Below are 27,825 nucleotides of genomic sequence, written 5' to 3' on the forward strand. Positions count from 1 at the left end.
ATCAACATAGTTCAAACAAACTCATTAATCTGTTGGCTTCCAATAAATGCACCCTTAAAATAGGATTAAATATTATCATCATTCATTTAGCTTCCTGAATAAGAAAGTATGATGTCAGTCACATATTCACCATGATCAGTCTTCAAATCCAATATGACATTAAATTGTATTATAAATTAATCCTAAATATCTTATCAAATTCATTATCTCTTTACAAATCAATTATTAATATCATAATTCCTATTATGATCATCTATTTCCTGTACTGTTTAGATAGCTTTTAACTAGCTTTTCCTTTCATAAGTACCTCTTAACTTTGACCCATTCACATTCCACAAAATTTATCTTTATGAAAAATCCTTTCCTTGCTTCATGACTTTTGGTATTTCCTCTTTGCCCACAGCTAAACTTCAGGCTCCTAGGAAAAGTATTTAAAGGCACTAATGGTCTGATTCTACATTTATTCTTATAATTCCTATTTCAACTCCTTCACTCTAGTTGTTCTATGATAATATCCTCATTATATATGACCTTTCGTCAATACTATTCAACCTAGAATCTAGTCTTTCTCACATAAAACATAATAAATGCCATCATGTTCATAAAAACCATCCTTATCTCCTTAATAATTAGTCATGCTCTTGTTTATACATTAATTAATAACACCGATCATCATGTAGTATGATTATTAGTATTTTTGCATTTTGTTTGTTTACTTGGAACTCTGCAAATAGTAAATGGAATTTTTCATTTTATCTTCCGAAGTTGGCCAGAATTGCCAGAAAAAACGAGGCACTTAATAGGTGCTTATTAAATGAGTTGTACAAATAGCAATCCTACTTTATTATCATCCCACCTTACCTTATTATTTCAATCATTATTAAAACTTATCATCCAATCAGACTATGTAATGTGTCAAGAAACTATGCCAAATTTTAGCATATTTTACCTCTCTGAATCTCCCACAACAACACTAATAGGTTTTATAACCATTTTACATCATTTTACATATTAAGGAGGAGGGATTGGAATATTTATTTAAGGTTGTTATTCAGACTTTTTGAAAATGAAGCCTGTGCTTTTAGTCCCAAAGCCGTATACTGCCCTCATAAATAATAAATCACACTATGCTTTCAAAGATCAATTTTAACATATCACTGACTTGGCCTGGGAAAAGAAAATAGTGATTTATAGGTGAAAGATTTCATAAGTTATGGAATAACAAGATTAAAATTTAAAAACATTGTGTTTATTGATAAGAAAAGCAACATTTGTCTTAAACTATTTAGTATTTTATAGACATTTGCCACATCACCTATAATTTCTGAGCCTTTGTTATACATTATTTCACAATATTTGAGAATCAAATGAAATAATTGTAAATTTCAACTTCAACTATCCATTGCAATTGGTGTTATTATTATCACATGGGACCTTTTTATGGGAGATTTATATTAGACAAATCTAAATTCAAATTCTGTGACATAGGATGTTAACTTCTTCATGTTTATTCTCCTAATCTATAAATAAGCATAATGATAAATAGTACTTACCTTGTCTACATGTGAGGAGAAAGTCTCTGAAGTTGCAGCACATTTTCATTCGTACCTAGTTAATATATACAAGCTTCTATGCTTAACAATATTGTTATAATGTTTTAATTTTTTTTATTATTTGTTTTTAACCACATGATTTCAAAATTACTATCAAGCTAAACCATTCTTTACATATAGCACACATTCACATTTTTTACATTAGGAGGTCATTTTTTTTTACATGACATAATCAAATTATGGCTCCATAAAATCACCTTGCCATGTTCCAGATGATTTGACATGTGAGAGAAAAGGATAGTGGGATATTACAGTGAAGTTTACTATAGGTCTAATAATAATTGACTGGTTTGTACTGTGGTAGTTATAATGAATATTGTGTTCCCCAGTACCATCTGTATGCTATCAGATACATGAACAATTTATAAGTTCATTTTCTTCCATACCCTAGCCAGATATGTTAGATAAGAAAGAAGAAATAAAAGGTAAAGGATAAGCAAAATTATCTCTATTTGTTGATAACATGATTTTATATATGGAAAATCCTCAGGTATACATTAAACAATTATTAGAACTAATAAAGGCAGGATCAGCAAGGAGGCATGATCCAAGAGAAATTATACATAAATTTCATTTCCATACACTTCAAATGAACAACTGAAAAAAATGATTAAGAAAACAATTCTACCTATAATGTGCCAAAAATTTAAATATCTAGGATACATTTAACAAAAGTACAAGATTTCTATACTAAAAACAACAAAGCATTGTTGAAAGAGATTAAAGACTAAAACATGGAAAAAAATCACATGTTCATGGATTGGAAGATTTGACATTCTTAAGATGGCTGGATCAGTCAAGTTCTCAAAGAACAGAACCAATAGGAGATTATAAAATCTCTTTATATCTATCTATCTATATTTATATCTATATATAATTATAATATACATTTTATTATAAAATATTTATTTTAAGGTATTGGTTTACCCAACTATGGAGGCTGAGAGGTCTCATAATCTGCTCATCACAAGCTGGAGATCCAGGAAGGCCAAAGGTATGGTTTGAAAGATGGAGAGGTAGAAAGCCAGTGAGATAGACTCCTGTCTAACTTATAAGACCTGAGATTCAAAAATTCTGAGGACATAAGATTATGCCCAAACTCAACCAGTCAGACATAGTGAAATATATAATCTTCCCTTTTTCTGTGTTTTTTGTTCTATTCAGACCCTCAGTGGACTGGATGATGAGTGCCTACATCAGGGAGTGCAATTTCTTATACTCAGTCTACCAATTAAAATGCTAATATCTTCCAGAAATACCCTCACATACTCAGAAATAATGTTTAACCAGATATTTAGGCATCCCATGATTTAATTAGGTTGATATGTAAAATTACTATCACAATAGTAACATTATCCAAAGTGATTTACAGATTCCAAAACAATCTCTTTTAAAATTCCAGCTACCTCTTGAAGAAAGTCAATGTTTTCAACTTGTCAAAGCTGGTTATAAAGTTTATATGGAATTTCAAGGGACCCAGAATAGCCAAAACAGTCCCTATACAGAAGAACAATACTGGAAGACTTCTGATTTGAACATTTACTACAAAGCTACAATAATCAAAATATTGTGGTATTGGCATGACAGCAGATATGTAAATCAATTGAAGAGACTTGAGATCCAGAAATAAGTGGTTAATTGGTTTTGGACAAGAGTAAGAAAACAATTCAATGGGGAGAAACAATCTATTTAATAAATCATGTTAAGATAATTATATGTCTGCAAGTAAAATAATTATTTGAATTTCTATCTTTTACCACATATAAAAATTAACAAAAGTGAACAATAGATCTAAATTTAAGAGCAAAACCTGGCAGAAGGAAGATAGGGACAAATCTATATAACATTTGATAGTATGTGGATCATATTATAAGATAGCAAAAACATGGCAAAAAAAAGTGGATTTCATCAATTTAAATATATATATATTTCATATATATACATATATATATGTATATATATATGATATATAATATATATAACCTTTGGCCTAGAGTCTGAGATGGTGGAGCAGTAGGAGATATTAGTTTTATCTGGTCCCAGGAATTCAGCTAGAGTCATCAAATCATTCTGAACACATGCCAACTCAATGGGAGATCTAAGAAAATAATTGCTGCAATTCTACAAATAGAAAAGTCACCACTTTTTGCATGGAAGGAAGTGCAGAGACTGAAACTGAGGTGATATATCAGAAGATAAATTGCAATGGAGAGAGAGCTTTTGTAAACCAGCTACCAGAAATAATATAACAGTGGAGCACAAGATCAGAGCTTTTAGAAGACTGCTCCAGTGAGGGACATCCCTGCCTGAAAAGTGCTAAGAAAAAAAAGACAAAAAAAAAAAAAAAGGTAGAATCCTAGGTGAGACAGTGTGGTCTCAGGATCCCTTAGGTGACAGAGAGAATGTCAATGCCTGAGTGTGATAGAGTTCCCAGGTATCAGAGCAGAGAAGCTGGATGCCATTAGTGAATCCAGGAGTGGGTTTTCAGCTCAGTGTTGCCATAAACACAAATCATGGCACAGTCAGCAAGCTATCTAAGCAGAAATCTAGCAACCAGCAGAATGGCAGCAAGACCACTCACTTTTCTCAGGAGGAGTGGCACATGTGCATACCACAGTCTGAGAGGTGCACACCACCCTGAGACGCAGGATTTGGAAACTTGAAGTAAGGTCACATGCCTGAGATAGAAACACTTTGTCACAGTCTGGGTGAGTACAGAATGCAGAAGGTGGCCAGGGAGACAAGAGTGGTTGTTTGTTCTTACCTGAGGGTGCACTGAGCAGGGAGTGGGGGGGTGCATGCTTTTGGGTCCAGGGCGGGCTGGAGACTGGGAAGCTGTCATTTTCATTCTCTTCCTCTAAAGCCTTGTGGAGAGCCTTAAGGAACCAATGCCACATAGAGCTATCAAGAGTCAATACTTATCCTGGCCCCTGACAAGGGCATACTATTCTGACTGGGGCAAAGATGCCTGAGAATAAGTACAACAGCCCCCCTCACCCCGCCCCAGAAGATCAGCAAGAAAATCAGGCTAAGACCAAGTTTACTGATCACACAGAACTGTAAAACTCCAGCCCTGGGGAAAATAGTACATAGAATTGATGGTTATTTTCTCATTATGTTTTCATCTCTCAACTTTAATTTTTCTTTCTCTTTCCTTTTCAACCAATTTCTTATTTTGTCAATCCATTTCCAATTATTTATTTATTTACGTATTTTTCAATTTGCAATTTTATAGTTACATACTATCCTTTCATTGTATTTAATTTTATTTTTGTGTGTGTATATGTGTATACATGCAAAAGTATATATATATATAAAAGTATATATATATATACACACACATATACTTATATATACACAATTATAGTTATATAATTAATTATAATACAAATTATATATATATGTATATATGTATATATATGTGTATATATTTGTATATATTTATAAACAAGACTTTCTCAAGAAAAAGAAAGTTCTCAAATACAGAACCTAACCTTCTACTTAATGAAGCCAGAAAAAAACGAGCAAGTAAGGCCTAAACCCAGCAAAGGAAGAGAATTAATAAAGATTAGAGCAGAAATAAATAGAATACAAACCAAAAGAACAGTAGAACATATCAATGAAATTAAGAGCTGATTCTTTGAAAGAATGAGATTGATAAACCCATGGCCAGATTTATCAAAAAGAAAAAGAAAGGACTGAAAAATAAATAAATAAATAGATAAATAAATAAATAAATAAAAATATCATGAATGAAGAAAGATCACAGCCAACACTGAAGAAATACAAACAATTATAATAACATATTATCAGCATCTATATGCGAACAAATTAGAGAATCTGAAAGAAATGGAGGCATTACTAGAGATGTATAAGCCAGCAAAACTGAAACAGGAAGAAATAGAAAACCTGAGCAGACCCATTACCAGCAAAGACACTGAAGCAGCAATCAAAAATCTCCCAACAGGGGCGCCTGGGTGGCTCAGTGGGTTAAGCCGCTGCCTTCGGCTCAGGTCATGATCTCGGGGTCCTGGGATCGAGTCCCACATCGGGCTCTCTGCTTGGCAGGGAGCCTGCTTCCCTCTCTCTCTCTCTCTCTCTGCCTGCCTCTCCATCTACTTGTGATTTCTCTCTGTCAAATAAATAAATAAAATCTTTAAAAAAAAAAAAAATCTCCCAACAAACAACAGTCCCTGGCTTCCCAGGGAAATTCTACCAAACAGTTAAAGAAGAATTAATACCTATTCTTCTGAAGCTGTTTCAAAAATAGAAAGGGAAGGAAAACTTCAAAATGCTTTTTATGAGTCCGGTATTGCCTTGATCCCAAAAGCAGGCAAAGACCCCACCAAAAAGGAGAGTTACAGATCAATATCCTTAATGAACATGGATGCCAAAATTCTCACAAAAATACTAACCAATGGGATCCAATAGAACATTAGAAGTATTAGTGATATTTATTCCTGGGCTCCAAGTCTGGTTCAACATCCAAAAATCAGTAAATGTAATACACTAAATTAGTAAGGAATGACAAGAACCATATGTTCCCCTCAATCGATGCAGAAAAATCTTTGACAAAGTATAGCATTCTTTCTTGATTAAAACCCTTTACAATGTAGGGAGATTGGGTACATATCTCAATATCATAAAAACCATCTACAAAAAGTCCACAATGGACTCAATGGGGACTGAGATAAAAAACTGAGAGTTTTTTTCCCTTAAGGTCAGGAGCATGACAAGGATGTCCGATATCACTACTGTTGTTCAACATATTACTAGAAGTCCTAGCCCTCAAAAATCAGCCAAGAAAAAGAAATAAATGGCACTCAGATTGGCGAAGAAGAAGTCAAACTCACTCTTCACAGATGACATGATACTCTATGAGGAAAAAGCAAAAGACCCCAACTAAAGATTAGTAGAACTCATACAGGAATTCGTGAAAGTGGCTGAATATACAATGCACAGAAATCAGTTGCATTTCTCTACACTAACAATAAGACAGAAGAAATGGATTTACAATTTACATTTACATTTCAATTGAACCCAAAACTGTATGATACCTAGGAATAAAACTCATTAAAGAGGCAAATGATCTGTACTCAAAACTATAGAATTCCCATAAAAGAAATTGAAGTAGACAAAAAGAAAGGGAAAAACATTCCATGCTCATGAACTGGGAGAATCAATATTGTTAAAAGATCTGTGATACCTAGAGCGATCTATATGTTTAGTGAAATCCCTATTAAGATATCATCAACTTTTTTCACAGAGCTGGAATAAATAATCCTAAAACATGTATGGAGCCAGAAAAGACCCTGAATAGCCAAAGGAATGTGGGGAAAAACACAAACAAACAGAAAACAAAAAACAAAACAAAACAAAAAACAAAACTGGGTGCAACACAATCCCTGGACTTCAAGTTCTATTATGAAGCTATAGTCATTGAGATGATATGGTACTGGCACAAAAACAGATCAATAGAACACAATAGAGAACCCAGAAATGGACCCTCAACTTTATGGACAACCAGTCTTCAACAAAGCAGGAAAGACTATCCAATGGAAAAAAACAAAAACAAAAACAAAACAAAACAAAAAACAGTTTCTTCAATAAGTGGTGCTGGGTAAATTGAAAAGCTACATGTAGAAGAAAGAAACTGGACCATTCTCTTACACGATACACAAAAATAGACTTAAAATGGGTGAAAGACCTCAGTATGAGACAGGAATTCATAAAATCCTAGAGGAGAACACAGGAAGTAAGATCTGTGACCCTTGCCACAGCAACTTCTTGTTAGACATATCTCCAAAGGCAAGGGAAGCAAACGCAAAAATGAATTATTGGGACTTCTTCAGGATAAAAAGCTTTTGCACAGCAAAGGAAACAGTCAACAAAACCGAAAGACAACTGGCAGAATGGGAGAAGATATTTGCAAATATCCTATCAGATAACAGGCTAGTGTCTGAAACCTATAAAGAACTTATCAAACTCAACACCTAAAAACCAAATAATCCAATTAAGAAATGGACAGAAGACATGAATAGATGTTTTTCTAAGGAAGACATACAAATGGCCAACTGACACATGAGAAAATGTTCAGCATCACTTGGGATCTGGGAAATACAAATCAAAACCACCAGTCAGAGATATCACACCAGTCAGAAAGGCTAAAATGAACAAGTCAGAAAATGATAGATATTGGCAAAAATGCAGAGGAAGTGTAACCCTCTTACCCTGTTGGTAGGAAAGCAAGCCTGTACAGCCACTCTGGAAAACAGTATGGAGGTACCTCAAAGAGTTGAAAACAGAGCTACCCTATAACCCAGCAATTGCACTACTAGGTATTTACCCCAATGGTACAAATGCAGTGATCTGAAAGGGCACCTGCACTCCAATGTTTATAGCAGCAATGTCTAAAACAGCCAAAACCTGAAAGAGCTCACATGTCCATTGATAGATGAACGGATAAAGAAATGTGTGTGTGTGTGTGTGTGTGTGTGTGTGTGTGTGTGTATACTCAGCCATCAAAAATGAAAACTTGGGGATGCCTGGGTGGCTCAGTTGGTTAAGCAGCTGCCTTTGGCTCAGGTCATGATCCCAGCATCCTGGGATCAAATCTCGCATTGGGCTCTTTGTTCAGCAGGGAGCCTGCTTCTCTCTTTCTGCCTACCACTCTGTCTGCCTGTGCTCACTCTCTCTGACAAATAAATAAATAAAATCTTTAAAAAAAAAATGAAATCTTACCATTTATGTTGCCATTTGCAATGACATGGATGGAATTAGAGAGTGTTATGCTAAGTGAAATCAGTCAATCAGAGAACTACAGTTATCATATTATCTCACTTAAATGTGGAAATTAAGAAACAAAACAAATGATCAAAGTGGAAGAGAGGGAAAAATAAAACAAGACTAAATCTGAGAAGGAGACAAACCATAAGGACACTTAATCATAGGAAAAAACTGAGTGTTACTGGAGAGCAGGTAGGTGGAGAATGGGGTAACTGGGTGATAGATGTTAAGAAGGGAACATGAAGGCAACACTCTCGGGTCTCTTCCCTCCTTGGGAGCTTTGTACTATCACTTTGTTATCACTTAATAAATCTTGCTTGGTGTTTGGATGGCTCAGTCAGTTAAGCATCTGCCTTCCATGCAGGTCATGATCCCAGGGTCCTGGAATCCAGCCCAATGTCTGGCTCTCTGCTCTGCAGGGAGCCTGCTCTCTGCTCAGCCAGAGGCCTGCTTCCCTTCCTCTCTCTCTGCCTGCCTCTCTGTCTACTTGTGATCTCTGTCTGTCAAGTAAATAAATAAATCTTAAAAAAAATACACATGATATAATGAGCACTGTGTATTATATAGGACTGGTGAATCACTGAACTCTCTCTCTGAAACTAATAATACACTATATGTTAATTAATTGAATTCACATGAAAACAAAACATACAATTTTACAATTAAATAGAAAAAAAAATATATATATATATATCAGGTTAAGGAGCACTATTAAGTGAAAAACCAACTAAAGGAAAGAAATGAAATGTGTGTAAATAATATTTGCCTATACAAGGGACTTTCATGTATAATTTATAAAGAACTCTTGCAATTCAATAGTATTCAAAGAACCCAAATAAAAGGTGGGCAAAAGACACAAATACCATTGTCCAAAAATGATAAATGAATGGCCAGTAAAATGAAACTTTAATCAGTCTCACTACTGATTAAGAAAATACAAATCAAAATCATAATGAGACAATATCACACCCACTAGGATGTCTATAATTATAACAATAACTGGTGTTTTTTGGAATGTGGAATACTTGGAACACTCATGCATTGCTGATGGGGATGTAAAATGCAGGAAATGCACTAGAAAATAGGTAGAGACTTCCTCAAAATATAAATGCTTGTAGAAATTCTACTTCTAGTAATATACTGCTGAGAAATAATATCAAATGGCCATGGTACAATGTGTACACTAATGTTAATAAGTTTTCACACTTATGATTCACATTCACAAGAACAAAAAGGTGAAAACAAACCAAATTTTCCTCAACTGATGATTGGATAATCAGAATATGGTATCTTAATATGGTCTAGATATAAAAGTTATTAGTAAATATAACATGGATAAATCTTAAAAATATTATGCCAAACAAAACAAGTCAGTCACAATATGCTGCATATTTTATGATTATATTTATATGAAGGGTCCAGAATAGGCATATCTGTCATGTCATAAATTAAATTCATTTTGATTTATGACAAATGAGTGAAGAATGAATGTTAGAAGTCTGCCAAAGGAAGTAGTAGTTCTATTGGAGTGAGAACAATGTTCTAAAATTATATTGTTGTGATGGTTATACAACTTAGAAAATATTAAAAATCTACTTATCATACATGTTAAATGCATGTATATGGTATTTGAATTATATCTCAGTAAATCTGTTTTAAAAGCATTCAACAGATGTTTAATATTTTACATAAAACTTCAGTGATTTGTGGTTTCTTGAAAGCATTACTTCCACTTGCTGTAATTAAATATTTGTATCAATATCTATGTAATAAATTGCTAACATTAGTTAAATATTGTATCAGAAAAGTTTTCTTAATATTATTGAGAGAAATACCAGTTTACAGGGACACCTATACCTTTTTTTTTTTATCTTATTCTATTAAAAACTAATCAGTATGTGGTAGATCAACTCACTGAAAAAAAAAAAATAAGGAAGATCAACTTATTGAAAAAAATAAAATTAGGACTGTATTTTTAATTTCTATGTAATAATGCAAGGCATCACTTCCATGAAACTCTTAATAATGACACATTGTTATTTCAGTTCTGATGACAAAGACGACTAGGCTACACTATATAAAACTTAACACTGTTCACATATATTAATAGACATCAAAATTACACATGAAAAAGTGACATTTAAGATATGAAAATTATGTATCATTAAATAAAAGGAAATTAAAAATCAAGAACTATTTTTAAAGATTTTATTTATTTATTTGAAAGAGAGAGATCACAAATAGGCAGAGAAGCAGAAAGAGAGAGGGGGAAGCAGGTTCCCTGCTGAACAGAGAACCTGATGCTGGACTCGATCCCAGGACTCTGAGACCATACCCTGAGCTGAAGGCAGAGGCTTAACCCACTGAGCCACCCAGGCACCCTCAAGAATTATTTTTACCTTCTATAACTACCCTATCTTTTACCAATTTAATAATTGAAATGTTGAGAACAATGTTTAAAGATTTCATAACAATTTGACATGTCTGTAGCACCCTGAGGATAGACTAAGTTAGGATTTGTTAAAATTATGTACTGAAGAGCATATGTCAGCTGCTTTTTAGTCAATCATAGCAGACACTTTTCAATGTTTAATATTTTAATGTCATTTTATCAACTGTATCCCCAATATGCATAAAAAGTCTTTAGGGTTTAAGTTTTTGCAGAAGTATGTACTGATAGTGCAGCTACTATAATATAAATCCATAATTGTTTTTTTCATGGGAAAAGCTTTGATCCTCCCTCGTGCTCCATTTTTCCGCCTTCCTTTAAAAAAAAAATATATATATATAGAGAGAGAGAGAGAAGAAAAAGAAAAAGGACAAGGGGAAAAAAAGCAGAAGAATAGTGTTTAGCAACAGTATTACTTGTGAATTATTCAAAGTTAATACATTTTAATTTTGCTTTTATTATTTGAAGGCTAATCATGCACACTTGTAGAGGTACATGCAGTGTACAAGTGGCTATTTAGAAGATAGTTTATGTTGAAATTTTGAACTATGAAAAGTTTATACTATTGAGTTTATTTTTATTTTTTTTTAAGATTTTATTTATTTATTTGACAGACAAAGATCACAAGTAGGCAGAGAGGCAGGCAGAAAGAGAGAGAGGAGGAAGCAGGCTCCCTGCAGAGCAGAGAGCCCGACGTGGGGCTCGATTCCAGGACCCTGGGATCATGACCTGAGCCAAAGGCAGAGGTCTTAACCCACTGAGCCACCCAGGCGCCCCTACTATTGAGTTTATGCAGAATAACAAAGCAAACTATTCTTAATGTTTTAATAATCTGAACAAGATATGCAGATTTGCTTCATTGTTTGCCTTTTATATTTTTAATGATTTGTATACTTCCATATAAGGACATAATTTATTTTTTAATGACACACAAGATTTAAAAGGACCCCAAAGTTAGAAATACAGAATTTCTCTAGATTGTCACTATGTGCTCCATTATTTTTAACAATTATTATCAAAAAGGTAGGTGATGAGCTATGAAAGTTCTCAGTGAAAACCTTATACATTCAATAAAATATTAAAAATTACACTTTCTATTAATATGAAATCATAGAGTTTTAAAATTTAAATTGTGTATATATTAAAAGAAAATATTTGGAAAACTTACAGATACAAGATCCATTTCTTTCACTGGAAAGATAAAACATTGAATACAATTTTCAGATTAAGCAACTGGAAGTAGTTACTGACAAAGGATTGAATATTAATTTTGAAAGCAAAGTAACATTTTCTTTTTTATGAATAAATTACATTAAATCTCTTTTTCCAATCTGCTCAGCATACATAAGTGAGAATGATTTTTCCTCATTGAATGCAAGTAAAACAAACCAAAGAGACAGTTTAGATATACATTATCCTTCTAAATACTACTTTCATCAATCTACCCAAGTTTAGATAGGTTAATGTAAAAAAGCAAACATCATTATGTTAAACCACTCTAAACATTGACACAGAGTCTTTGTTCAAAGTGTATATATTCATTTAATATGATAAATCATTATTTCAGTTATAAATTGTGTTCCATTAAAATTGCAGAATAATGAAGTGTTTCAAGTATCAGAGTTAGTCCCTCCATTAATTGCCTATGTGTGCTTGCACTCTTTCAAAAAACAGTATTTACAGTTTTCTGTTACATAGTACTATCAATCTAATCTATTTTTTATTATTAATCTATTTTTTAAAGTATAATTTTCTCTTTGTAGAATTTTATAATAAGAAATTCTACTTGTACAATTCTCTTTTTCAACTCATGTTTCCAGCAAGTAATTTTTATATGTTGTAAGAAAAATGAAACAGTGCAAATTGTTCTTAAAATGGCTATTTATCACAGATGTTTCAACAGTAATCCATCAGAGGGCACCTAATCTGGCTCTCCTCTCACCAAAGACTTTCTTATAAGATAAAGCAAGAATGTACTCACCAGAAACCTACAACCACCTCTGCTAAACAAAAATCCCTGAAAACTGAGACCTTTGACTTCCCTATCAAATATTTCCCAGACCATTTCCAAATTCTCTACTCACCTCTTGGTCTTACCTCATGAGGGCAAATAACACCCCTGATTTGTAGATCTCTTACTCTAAAAATGCTTAAAGGGCAAATGTTTCAGAGACTATTAAAAGAGCATGAATTTGTGGTCCAGGGAATCTGTATATATGTGGGAAAGGCTTCAATATACAAACCAAGTTGATAAGAGAAATAGGACAAATACTGGCCTGAAGTTGGGACAGAGAATTTTCTTTCTCTAGGCTGCCATGTACCTAAAGAGGATCTGACCATTCAGATCACTTAAAAAATATATCTGTCAAGATAGATGAATAGAGCTTATTTTATGTAAGAGTTCATTAGCTGAATTATAACTTTGGAATAGTCAGACATGTGAAATGTGGTCCTTTATTTATACTTCTGCCATAATTCAAGGAAATCACCAGGGTAGGTATGAAAATCACCATTTACAGTCAATATTCATCCATTCATAAAGCAATTATTTATTAAGTCACTATCATGTGCTGGACACTGCTTTAGGCGTTGAGAATATAGCAGTAAAACAAAACAAAAGGCATAAGCTTCACAAACTTTTGTTTTCTGAGGAAAAACTGGACTATGTTTAATAAAGTTAAACATGCTCATATCAAATGCTACAGAGTTCTAAACATGGAAACCTATTTTAAATAATATCTTATATTTATACATATGTAAAAACACTTGTATCAAAAATAAGAATAACATCAAAGTCTATCAACAAGAGATTGACTCAATAAAATATAATATTGATAACTGCAATATTATATAGTAATAAATCAAACGAACTAGGTATATATATATATGTATATACATATGTATATATACACACACACACAAATGTTAGCAAAAATCTGGAGAAAAGAGACTCCTTGCACCTTGTCAGTAACATTGGAATAGTCACTATAAGAAAAAAAAAAGTATGAAGTTTCCTCAAAAAATTAAAAAATATGCTCAAGCAATCCCATTTCTGGATGTATTTCCAAAAAAAAACTTTAAAAAAAATGAAATCAGTATCTCAAAGACATAAATTCCCTCCCAATTTCACTGTAGAATTGCTCACAGTAACTAAGACATTGCAACAAACTGACTATTACTGGATGAATAGACAAAGAAAATATTACACACATATACATATATGTTTATACATGTAATATATTATATATTTTATAATATTACATATTATGTATTATAATTATTATGCAAGTATACAATATAATATAAGTCAGCCATAAAAAGGAAATCTCCAATTTATGATAATATGGATAATCCTGGTAGACATTATGCTAAGGAAGATAAGCCAAATATAGAAAGGTGTATACTGTATACTGTATGGTATCACTTATATGTAGAATCTAAAAAAGTCAAACTCACAGAAGAATGGTGGTTGCCAGGAACTGGGGGTTTGTAGAAATGGAAAAATATTTGTGAATGGTATAAACTTTCACTTATAAGACGAATATGTTCTGGGGATATAATATACAGCATTGTGATAACAGTTAATAATACAATATTATATACGTGAAAGTTGCAGAGACTGGATCTCAAATGTTCTTATAATACACAACAAAATTATTACTATGTGAGATGATGGATGTGATCATTAGCTTAATTGTAGTAATCATTTCACAAGGTATATGAATATCATATCATCACACTTAACATCTTAAATATATACAAATTTTTGTTAATTACACCACAATAAAGCTGGAGGGGAAAAAAAGAGGTAAAAAAGATCAACATAAATCAAATAAATATCATATAATTTCTGAAAATATATTCATTATAATATTAAGGTAGGATTTAGCAACATGCATAACTCTTAGAATTTATATAAATTGAATTAAACTACATATAAATCCATGGAAATGATAAAACTTTATATTTAGATAATGTTTACTCTGGCAGACAGGATCAGTAATGAAATTCAATAGGGGAAAACTGCACAAGAACATCCAAACATTATGGTTATATGTTATGTCTATTAATATAATAGGTGTTCATTGTCATTCTTTACTTCTTTGTCACTCTTAAAAAAATACAGATTAAAAAAGAATAAAGACTATGAAGCAAATTATACTGGCTTCAATAAGAAGTTTACATACTTACCCAGCAGAGTATTTGTACCAATAATTACCTATGATGATTGGATTTATGATAGCTATTAAGATTTTTTTTTCCTATAGTAGAATGACAGTGATGGTACAGTTCTGTTCTGATGATGGAAAGATTATGTTCATGGTCCTAGAAAAGTGTGAAAGAAATAAGCCTGAGTAGGTTAAAGAAAAATAATTCTAGGAGAACAGATTAATTATCTGGGGGATTTTTTTCTTTTTAAGATTTTATTTATTTATTTGACAGACAAAGATCACAAGTAGGCAGAGATACAGGCAGAGAGAGAGGAGGAAGCAGGCTCCCCTACCGACCAGAGAGCCTGATGTGGGGCTTAATCCCAGGATCCCAGGATCATGACCTGAGTTGAAGGCAGAGGCTTTAACCCACTGAGCCACCCAGGCACCCCTATCTGGGGGATTTAAAAGTCATCACAAGGGGCACCTGGGTGACTCAGTGGTTGAAAGCCTCTGCCTTCCTCTCAGGTCATGATCCTGGGGTCCTGGCATCCAGCCCAGCATTGGGCTCTCTGCTCAGGGGGAGCCTGCTTCCCTTCCTCTCTCTCTCTGCCTGCCTCTCTGCCTACTTGTGATCTCTGTCAAATAAATAAATAAATAAAATCTTAAAAAAAAAAGTCATCACAATCTATCTTGGAATTTAATTCTACCTACTTTTACTAGTTATTTTGATGTTATATCTCTACGTATCTCATTCCCATCTTTCTTCCTCTTAATTTATTCTGCTTTAGAAAGGAAGGATCATAATGTGTGAAAAATGATACCATTTTTTTAAGAGATTTTATTTATTTATTTGACAGAGAGAGAGAGAAATCACAAATAGGCAGAGAGGCAGGCAGAGAGGGGGAAGCAGGCTCCCTGCTGAGCAGAGAGACCAATGCAGGACCCTGAGATCATGACCTGAGCTGAAGGCAGAGGCTTTAACCCATTGAGCCACCCAGGAGCCCAAAAATGATACCAATATTTAAGCAGCATATAGAGGAGAAGAATATGCAGAGTAGTTTTAAGGACAAAGCCAAGTTTCCATGAAAACAAACAAATCATTTCGTTAAAACAAGGGAGGTCGGTGCCAGATTATCTGTTTAGAATAACATAGAGTACTAACTAGCATTGGAAAAGTTTATATGGGCAGAGAACAATGGGAAGATCTCTTGGGGACTATACATAGAGGGACTATAGCATTCTCTTGTCTTTGAGAATTTTGGAAAAGGTTGGAAGTCACTTTTGCACAAGATACACAGTAGAAATTTAAAATGCATTGCATTTTAAAATAAAGGTTTTGTTCCCTAAGTAGGGGATGGAAGTTTGTCTTGATCTCTCATAACCTTCATAGTTAATGTTATGGCATGTTCAATAAAACTTATTACAGAAATACGTAACTGTTCAGCGTTTTAGTAAATATCCTTGAGAGACCATTCTTAGTGCTATTACAGAGTACCAACATGTACTAAAGTTAGTAATAAATTATAGTTCCAAAAAAGCTCACAGAATTATGACTATTCTTATATTTACTGATATAAACTACACTGATTCCAAATAAATTTAACTTTATAAAAATAAGGTAAAATAAATGAAAATAAAATAAAATAACCACTTGAAATCTTTCCAGAAATAAGCCAAAATACAGAACATTGATATCTTGAATTAAAAAAAAAATTGTTGTGTAATGATTCATTTATTCATTTAATTGTTTTTACAGTAAATATTTATTGTCTGCTCAGTGTATACTAATAACTTAAATGGATTTCTAGGCAGATGTAAAATTGTATAATCAAAAAAGAGAGAAGGTAAGAAACCAAATTAGTGAATTCATTAGTCTCTAACTTGTGAAATTTAAGAGATAGATGAATTTCTTGTTTATATTTCTTCTATTTCCATAACACCCTTCCACAAAATAGTTAAACCCATAGTACTTCTGAAAAGTTTTAAGCATGGCCTTTTAATGCATTATGACAAATAAGAGCTTAGGGAGCTTATTTCTGACATTATAAATGTCTCTGTCTTCAATAAACAGTGTCCAATCTACTTCTGTTCATTTCCAAAGTATTAATTTAAATTTACTTTCTCATGGAAGTTGTTCACATAAAATTATTATTTTAATACTTCAGAATAATCTGGCATCTTTATTTCTTATTTATTACATGTCACACAGTTTGTATGCTGACATCCATCATGTTCTCCTTTGGCTGCAGTAAATTTATTTTAAAATTTCATTTCAGATTCATTGAGGTCAGATGCTTTTGCCAGAAAGGTTTCCTTTCTCAGGTTTACAGAACTCAAAAATAGCTTGTAACATAATTTTTCTTTATGCTATTTCAACAAAAAACTGTTAAACACTGTATTACAACCTTATATTCTTCATGGAAACTTTACATTTATTTTGAACCCAACCTTAGATTTATCAAAGTTTATGATTAAATTAGCATGAATATTCATATGTAGGTATGCAGCCAAATACCTAAATGATTGCTTCAAAAGCCATATTTTCTGGATCACATGGAATATGTATGTAATTTTGGCACTGTTAGACTGTGATATTTATACCAATCTACATTTCAGAGATAAATACATACAAGAACTCTAGGTACACATCTTTTAATTTATTTTATCTACTCTGCTAGTGAAATATCATAGTACCAAATCTATGGAAAGAGTTTTAGAGGTCGTTAAGACCACACTCTTAGCTGATGCCTAAATTATCCTAGCAACATTGTGCCTGTGCCTCTATGATCAGGATTTTCCACTTGAATCTTTTTTAGATCGAGGATTGATTACTTTTCCAAAGCAGAATTTTATGTTTCTGGACTGATCTACTATTATTAAAGAAGTTCACAAATCTGCTTATCCTCTGATTCTGATATAGGAATAACCAGTCTAATATTTTCTTTTTGTGCTACATCTACTTGAATTTCTGAAGCCAGCAGTCTTATCATCATCTATGTCAGTCTAAGTCTCAAATAATCATTTTAAGCCCATTTCTTAAGCTCAGGTCAGTTAGTTTTGGTTTGTTTGTTTGTTTGTTTGTTTGTTTTTGTCACAGCTCCTTAGATTCTTCTACACCACTTGTGATTACGTACAAGAGAGGTGTCTCTCATGTTGATCACATCTCAGAATAAAAGGTAAATACAAAACATGTAATTAATGTATTAATGTTCCATGTATCCATTTCAGTTTCAAAAAAGCCCTCTGTAGGGACGCCTGGGTGGCTCAGTTGGTTAAGCAGCTGCCTTTGGCTCAGGTCATGGTCCCGGCGTCCTGGGATCGAGTCCCACATCGGGCTTCTTGCTCGGCAGGGAGCCTGCTTCTCCCTCTGCCTCTGCCTGCCATTCTGCCTGTGCTTGCTCTCTGCCCCCCTTTCTCTCTGATAAATAAATAAAATCTTTAAAAAAAAAAAAAAGAAAGCCCTCTGTAGCCCCACATTTTTCCTTTATACAAATTTTTTCCATTAAAATTTTTTTACATTTAATTTGTGTGTGTGTGTGTTCCAAAATTCATTGTTTATGCACCACACCCAGTGCTCCATGCAATATGTACCCTCCTTAATACCCACCACCAGGCTAACCCAACCCCCACCTCCTCCCCTCCAAAACCATCAGTTTGTTTCTCAGAGTCCACAGTCTCTCTTGGTTGCCTCCCCCTCTGATTTCCCCCATCTCACTTCTCCTGTTTCCCAATGTCCTCCGTGTTATTCCTTATGCTCCACAAGTAAGTGAAACCGTATGATAATTGACTCTCTCTGCTTGACTTAACTTTCATTTTTTCCTTATATGACTGAAAACATGATTTTTGTTTGTTTGTTTTGATTGGTTGGTTGTTTTCTCTTTAAAGGAGATATGTAAACACTTTTGAAGGCAAAGACCCTATCTTATTTATGTCTGTATTTCCAGAGTGTCAGGATATGCTTTGCATATTAAAGATATCTGCACAACTTCCTCTGAAGTAATATTTATAAGTCCACTTGAATCTCTATGAAAATAAAGTACCATATTACTGAGCTTTGAGTAATTGGTCATAATCTGTAATAACTACTTGATATTTTTCTAATTAATTTTTTTTTGAAAATAAAAATAACATTTTACATTCTATCTCTATGATTTATTCGTAGGAGAAAACCTCTGTTTAGTCTTATTTGAATGTACCAAAGCATGTGAACTGCCAGAAAATACTACTCAAGTCTCATGAAGAAAACAAGGATGTATATACAATGTTGATCTATAGGTAAAATGTTTCTGATTTGTCTGACTAAAAATCTGGTAGATTGTTTTTTTTTTCCCTCTAATGGAAATGATAAAGTATTTTTGAATTTACATTACAAATACTTGTGGGATATTGGCCTTCATTTCTGCACATGTCACCCTTATAATTTCTTAATACTCCTTTAGAACTGAAATATCTTTTAAAAGATTTATTCTAAGCTTTGGTGTTTATGAAATTATGTTTTCTATATCAATTATATTTATTTTAATGTATGTTAACATATGTTTAATATATGTTAATATATGTTAAGGTTAATATGTTAATATATTTATTTTAATATTTTTATTACTTAATAAATTATAATTTAGTTTAATATATGTTATATAATATATCAATTATATTTATTTTAATATATGTAAATATTTTAATATATGTTATATATGTTAATATATTTTAATATATGTTAAGGTAATATATGTTTAATATATATTTAATTTTAATAAATTAAAACATTTTTGCAAATATTAAAAATGCTCATCTCTAGCACATAAAATAATCTCACATGTCACCATTGGTATTCATATGTAAGATAATGTGATTGTCCTACAATTTTCTGTTGTGGCCTAAATCTGAGAACAATTAGGTTTTAAATGTTTTGTTTTACAAAGAAAAATATACAATAGGAGTGGGAAAACACTGGCTGCAGTCACTTAATACTACTAAGAGGTGATTACACACTGTCTGATAACCACAACACTACTCAAACAAAAGCCTGAAAAAGAATATTGAGTTATTTCAGAGACAGTGTGTATGTGAGCAAGTCAAGGGAGTGGCAGAGGGGGAGAAAGAGGTTCAAGAAGACTCCACTCAGGTCACAGAGCCCAACACAGGGCTTGATGGGCTTGATCTCATGACCCTGAAATCATAATCTGAGCTGAAATCATGAGTCAGGGATCAACTGACTAAGACACCCAAGTGTTCCTGGATGAACTTTTTTTTAAATTTTTAAATTTTTTTTTGATAAACATATATTTTTATCCCCAGGGGTACAGGTCTGTGAATTGCCAGGTTTACAAACTTCACAGCACTCACCATAGCACATACCCTCCCCGATCTCCATAACCCCACTCCCCTTCTGACAACCCCTCCCCCCAGCAAACCTCAGTTTGTTTTGTGAGATTAAGAGTCACTTATGGTTTGTCTCCCGCCCAATCCCATCTTGTTCCATTTATTCTTCTCCTACCCCCTTAATCCCCCATGTTGTATCTCCACTTCCTCATATCAGGGAGATCATATGATAGTTGTCTTTCTCTGATTGACTTAATTTCACTAAGCATGATATCCTCTAGTTCCATCCACGTCATCGCAAATGGAAAGATTTCATTTCTTTTGATGGCTGCATAGTATTCCCTTGGGTATATATACCACATCTTCTTTATCCATTCATCTGTTGATGGACATCTAGGTTCTTTCCATAGTTTGGCTATTGTGGCCATTGCTGCTCTAAACATTCGGGTGCAGGTGCCCCTTCAGATCACTACGTTTGTATCTTTAGGGTAAATACCAGTAGTGCAATTGCTGGATCATAGGGTAGTTCTATTTTCAACATTCTGAGGAACCTCCATGCTGTTTTCCAGAGTGGTTATGCCAGTTTGCATTCCCACCAACAGTGTAGGAGGGTTCCCCTTTCTCCACATCCTTACCAGCATTTGTCATTTCCTGACTTGTTAATTTTAGCCATTCTGACTGGTGTGAGGTGATATCTTATTGTGGTTTTGATTTGTATTTCCCTGATGCTGAGTGATATGGAGCACTTTTTCATGTGTCTGTTGGCCATCTGGATGTCTTCTTTGCAGAAATGTCTGTTCATGTCCTCTGCCCATTTCTTGATTGGATTATTTGTTCTTTGGGTGTTGAGTTTGCTAAGTTCTTTATAGATTTTAGACACTAACCCTTTATCGGATATGTCATTTGCAAATATCTTTTCCCATTCTGTCAGTTATCTTTTGGTTTTGTTGTTTCTGTTGCTGTGCAAAAGCTTTTGATCTTGATAAAATCCCAATAGTTCATTTTTGTTCTTGCTTCCATTGCCTTTGGCAATGTTTCTAGGAGGATGTTGCTGTGGCTGAGGTCGAAGAGGTTGCTGCCTGTGTTCCTTTCAAAGCTTTTGATGGATTCCTTTCTCACATTGAGGTCCTTCATCCATTTTGAGTTTATTTTTGTGTGTGATGTAAGGAAATGGTCCAATTTCATTTTTCTGCATGTGGCTGTCCAATTTTCCCAACACCATTGATGGAAGAGGCTGTCTTTTTTCCATTGGACATTCTTCCCTGCTTTGTTGAAGATTAGTTGACCATAGAGTTGAGGGTCTGGATGAACTTTTAATAACTGATACAGAGGTGAGTTTTGGAATATGCTCAAGATATTATTAAATGATCTTTTTGCCCATTGGGTAAAGGTCGACATGATAGTTAAGAAAACAAATGATGAAAATAATTTCTTATGGTTATAGCCCATTGAATTTAGGTAACTGGGTAATTTGGTGGGAAAATGAAAAAAAAAAAAGAAGTAAGGACATAAGATTAAAATATGGTTTGGGGAATCAAATACACTTGGATTGAAGCAATTTAGCTCACAAATTGTTTTGAATATAGACACATAAATTATATGGGGATAGATGGTGGTGAGGATGAATAAATCAGAAAATAACTTTAAAAAGTCTGACAAAATGTCTGTAACATATTAGGCACTATATCATGTTCACTATTATTATTAGAGAATAATATTGAAATCTTACTTTTCATTTTCTTTGCATAAATAATAATGATCCCATTTAATCTAAAACATAAACTGAGTTTATGATATGTGTCTGATGCTATACTAGGTCTTAGAACTACAAAAAAGATGTGTCCTGAAATTATAGATCTAATATTGTGGTAGGAAACAAAAATGCTGCCAAATGAATTGTATTATATGTGATCAAATCAAGAACTGACTTAGGCTTATAAAATAAGACACAAATATTAGCTACGGATATAGATGGAAGTTAAGTTTCTTCCATATTTTTCTTTCAAATTATTATAAAAGCAAATCTTACATAAAATTCTTCTACACAAATATTTATTAAGAAGTAAATACAAAATGACCATATAATTTGCTCTATAGCATCAATTTTGTCTATACATCTGTTATTTTAAGAAAACAATCACACTAAATGGAAGATTCATAACTCGGAAATCAAGAACTTTCTGGAGGCAGAATTCCCATAACAGTTGGCAGCCTGTAAGCACAGATAAGTTTAGGAATCTATTATCAGGAAACATCCCAGAAGGAATTAAAAAAGAGAGAGAGAGAGAGATTCTTATGTGTTGCTTTGTTCAAGAATGGGAAACTACTTTGGAGATAGTCCTCTGTTTAATCAAGAGAACTTTTCTGTAATTAATAATTAGCAGGTATATTCATAGAGATAAAGACAAATACTTCCAATAACTCTATCTTTGAATTTTCTTCTATGTTTTATTTTATTATTATTATTCATTTCAGTGGGAGAATTCAGTGATTTATCAGTTGCATATAACACCCAGTGCTCATTACATCAGGTGCTCTCCTTAACGCTAATCACACAATTGCCCAGTCCTCCCCACCCACCCCACTCCAGTAACCCTCATTTTGTTTCCTAGAGTTGAGAGTCTATCATGGTTTGCCTTCCTTTCTGTTTTCATCTTATTTTATTTTCCCATCTCTTCCCCTATGTTCATCTGTTTTGTTTCTTAAATTCCACATATGAGTGAAATAACATGGTATTTGTCTGTCTTTGATTGACAGTTTCTCTTAGCGTCCTCTAGTTCCATCCACACCATTGCAAATGGCAAGATTTCATTCTTTTTGATGGCTTCTTTATCCATTCATCTGTCCATAGATATCTCTGCTCTTTTCTTATTTTGGCTATTATAGACATTCCTGCTATAAGCATGGGGTGCATGTGTCCCTTTGAATCATTACATTTGTATCATTTCTATAAATGCTTAATTGTGCAATTGCTATTTTTAAGTTTCTGAGTAACCTCCATACTATTTTCCAAGAGTGGCTGTATCAATTGCACTCCCACCAACAGTATAAGAGGCTTCCCCTTTCTTTGCATCTTCCCCAATATCTATTGTTTCCTGAGTTATTAATTTTAGCCTTTCTGACTGGTGTGAGGTGATGTCTCATTGTGCTTTTGACTTGTATTTCCCAGATCCCAACTGATGTTTAGCATTTTTCATGTGCCTGTTGGTCATTTGTTTGTCTTCTTTGGATAAATGTCTGTTCATGTCTTCTGCCCATTTCTTGGCTGGGTTTTTGGTTTTTGAGTGTTGAGTATGATAAGTTCATAAAAATAACATTCATCAACAGGAGATCAAGGACCTCCACAAAGAATACTAGTACATCAGCAAGACCAGGCCTGACTGAAATGACATATACTGAGTTTTTGGGTTCTCCCAGTTGGAGGCACTGCTGGATGAACAGCAAGAAATTGCAGTAGTTTAAAGTGGTGTCTGCCAAAGTGACCTGGTGTCCCAGGGTTTCACTGAGTTCACACTGAGGATTTTCACAACAGTCTCATGGACTTGGTCCAGCAAGTGTAGAAGTAGATCTCCATAGCCAACCTGCTGGCCTTATTCAATGACCAGAGTACCTCAGAATACCTGGTGGTATACATGCAGCTGCTCACCTCAGGCTACCTGCAGAGGGAAAGCAATTCTTTGAGCACTTCTTAGAGTTGGGGGATGGAGGATCAAGGAGTTCTTTCAGCAGGAGGTGGAGCCTATATATGAGGAGAGTGACCACATTCACATCACTGCACTGGCCCAAGCCCTCTGTGTCTCCATCCTGGTGGAGTACATGGACCTTTACAAGGGCTGCACCACCAAACCACACATCTTTCCTGAGAGCTCCAAGCCAAAGGTATACCTCCTCTATCAGCCTGGAAACCAGAATATCCTCTACAAATAAGACTGGCCAGGCCTGCTACTGCCCTGCCTGCCCTCCCCTTTGCCAGGGCCTAGACAAGTACAGAGGACTTTTTGTGATTGCAAATGGCCATATTTTACTCCCTGTCCCTTTGCCTAGATACAACCTTCCACATTTTATTAAAGGGGGATACTGGTGATGAAAAAAAAAAAAGTATTAGCCTTAGTGGAAGAGTTGCACAGGCTGCAGTGGTGGTGGCAGCTCTTGCCCTCTACTCCACTCTCTAAGTTTTATGTACTAGCTCTTTGTCTAATAAGACATTTGCAAATATCTTCTCCATTCCATAAGTTGACCTTTAGTTTTGTTGACTATTTCCTTTGCTGTACAAAAGCTTTTTATCCTGAGGAAGCCTCAATAGTTCATTTTTGCTTTTGTTTTACTTTGTCTTTGGAGACAAGTATAGCAAGAAGATGCTGTGGCTGAGGTCACAGAAGTTGCTACCTGGGATCTTCTTTAGGATTTTGATGGATTACTTACTCACATTTAGGGCTTTCATCTATTTTGAGTCTATTTTTGTGTATGGTGTAAGAAAATGGTCCACTTCCATTCTTCTGCATGTGGTAGTCCAATTTTCCCAACACATTTGTTGAAGAAACTGTTTTTTTTTTTTTTTCCTATTAGGTATTGTTCGCTACTTGTACGCATATTAGTTGACCATAGAGTGAGAGTCCATTTCTTGGTTCTCTATTATGTTCCATTGATCAATGTGTCTGTTTTTGTGTCAGTACCATGCTGTCTTGATGATCACAGCTTTGTAAAGAACTTGAAGTCCAGATTTGTGATGCCACCAGTTTTGGTTTTCCTTTTAAAAAGTTTCTTTGGCCATTCAGGATCTTTTCTGTTCCCATACAAATTTTAGGATTATTTGTTCCAGCTCTGTGAAAAATTCTGATGGTATTTTGATAGGGATTGTATAGAATGTGTAGCTTGTATTGGGTAGCATAGACATTTTAATAATATTTGTTCTTCCAATACATTAGAATGAAATATTTTTCCACTTCTTTGTGTCTTCCTCAATTTCTTTCATGCATGTTTTAGAGTTATCAGTGTACGGATTCTTTATGTCTTTGATTAGATTTGTTCCTATGTATCTTATGTGGTTTGGTGCAATTGTAAATGGCATTGTTCTTTCTTCAGTCACATTGTTAATGTACAGAACTGCAACTGATTTCTGTGCATTGGTTTTATATCCTGCCACACTGCTGAATTGCTGTATAAGTTTTAGCAATTTTGAGGGGGAGTCTTTTGGATTTCTACATATATCATATCATCTGCGAAGAGTGGGAGTTTGACTTCTTTTCTGATTCAGATGTCTTTTATTTCTTTTTGTCGTCTCATTGTTGAGACTAGGATATCCAGTACTATGTTGATAAACACTGGTGAGAGTGAACATCTCTCCCATCTTCTTGACTTTGGGGGAAAAGCTCTCAGTTTTTCCTTGTTGAGGATGGTATTTGTGATGGGGCTTTTGTATATGGCTTTTATGATGTTGAGTTATATTTTCTCTATCCATACATGCTGGAGGGTTTTTATGAAGAAAGCTTGCTGTATTTTGCCAAATGCTGTTTGGCATTATATGAGAGGATCATATAGTTCTCGTCCTTTCTTCTATTAATGTGGTGTACCACATTGATTAATCCATTTCACGTACCGTTGGATCTTATTGGCTAGTATTTTGGTGAGTATTTTAGCATCCATGTTCATGAGGAATATTGGTCTGCAATTCTCCTTTTTAGTGAGGTCTTTATTTGGTTTTGGGATCAAGGTGATGTTGGCCATGTAGAATTAATTTGGATTTTTTCTTTCCATTTCCATTTTTTGGAATATTTTTCAAACAATAGATATTAATTCTTTGAATGTTTGATAGAATTCCCTTGGGAAGCTACCTGGTCCTGGACTATTTTTTGTTGGGAGGTTTTTGATTACTGTTTCAATATCTTTGTTGGTTATGGGTCTATTCAGGTTTTCTTTATCTTCTTATTTCGATTTTGGTAGTTTAAATGTTTCTAGGAATTTATCCACTTCTTACAGATTGCTTAATTTATCTGCATATAATTGTTTGTAATATTCTCTTATAATTGTTTATATTTCTTCGGTGTTGGTTTTGATTTCTCTTCCTTCATTCATGATTTTGTTTATTTGGGTCTATTCTCTTGTCTTTTTGATAAGTCTTGCTAGGGGGTTATCAGTCTTATTAATTATTTCAAAGAACCAGCTCCTTGTTTTATTGATCTGTTCTACTGTTTTTATTTTGTTTTGTTTTAAATTAATATATCATTGATTTCCACTTTAATCTTTATTATTTCTCTTCTCCTGCTGGGTTTAGGCTCTATTTCCTCTTCTTTTTCCAGCTCCTTAAGGTGTAAGAATAGGTTGTGTATTTGAAGGTTTTCTTCTTTCTTGAGGAAGGCCTGTATTGTGTTTTCATTTTCATTTACTTAACTCTATGTATTTTTTAAAAATTCTTCTTTAATTTCCTGGTCGACCGATTCCTTCTTTTGTAAGACATTCTTTAACTTCCATATACTCATAGTCCTTCCGAATTTCCTTTCATGATTAACTTCAAGTTTCATAGATTTGTGGTCTAAAAATATGCACAATATGATTTCAATCTATTTGTATTGGTTTAGACCTGAATTATGACTCATTATGTGATCTATTCTGGAGAATGTTCCATGTGCATTCAAGAAGAATGTGTATTCTGTTGCTTTAAGATGGGATGCACTGAATATATCCATGAAGTTCATCTGGTCAGAGTGTCACTCAAAGCCCTGTTTCCTTGTTGATCATCTGCTTAGATATCCTGTCCATTGCTGTGAGTGGGATGTTAAAGTCTCTTACTATTATTATATTATTATCAATGAGTTTCTTTAATTTTGTTATTAATTGGTTTTTATATTTGGCTGCTCCCATGGTAGGGACATAACTATTGACAAATGTTAGATTTCCTGGTTGAATAGACCCCTTTATTATGATAATGTCCTTCTTCATCTCTTCTTACAGTCTTTGCTTTAAAATCTAGTTTGTCTAATATAAGGGTGGCCACTGTAGCTTTCTTTTGATGTCCATTAGCATAATACATGGTTTTCTAGCCTCTCACTTTCAATCTGGAGGCGTCTGTGTCTAAAATGCATCTCTTCTAAGTAGCATATTAATGGATTTTTTAATCCATTTTTATATCCTATGTCTTTTGATTAGAGCATTTAGTCCATTTACACTAAAAACAATTATTGAAAGATATGAATTTAGTGCCACTGTACTACCTGTAAAGTGTCTGTTCCTGTAGATTCTTTCTGTTCCTTTCTGGTCTATTTTACTTTTGGTCTCTTTCTCTGCTCAAAAGATCCCCTTTAATATTTCTTTAAGAGCTGCTTCAGTGTTCACATATTCCTATAGTTTTTGTTTGTCCTGGAAACTCTCTCTTTCTATTCTGACTGGCAGCCTTGCTGCATAAAATATTTTGTTTGCATTTTTTTTCCCAATCTAGTGCATTGAATAAGTCATTCCAATCCTTCCTGGCCTGCCTGTCCACTGCGCACAGATTTGCTGCCAGGTT

At 33.8% G+C, this 27,825-nt stretch overlaps 1 pseudogene; it reads left to right on the top strand.

Annotated features, from left to right (window-relative positions):
• LOC101672133 overlaps positions 1 to 24,251 on the top strand; it is a 72,875-nt pseudogene extending 48,624 nt beyond the window's left edge.
• Positions 24,252 to 27,825: the final 3,574 nt, after the last annotated feature.

This window comes from Mustela putorius, unplaced genomic scaffold (assembly GCF_011764305.1).
Source record: "Mustela putorius furo isolate JIRA1106 unplaced genomic scaffold, ASM1176430v1.1 tig00000460_pilon_pilon_pilon, whole genome shotgun sequence".
In the NCBI taxonomy this organism is placed as follows: domain Eukaryota; kingdom Metazoa; phylum Chordata; class Mammalia; order Carnivora; family Mustelidae; genus Mustela; species Mustela putorius.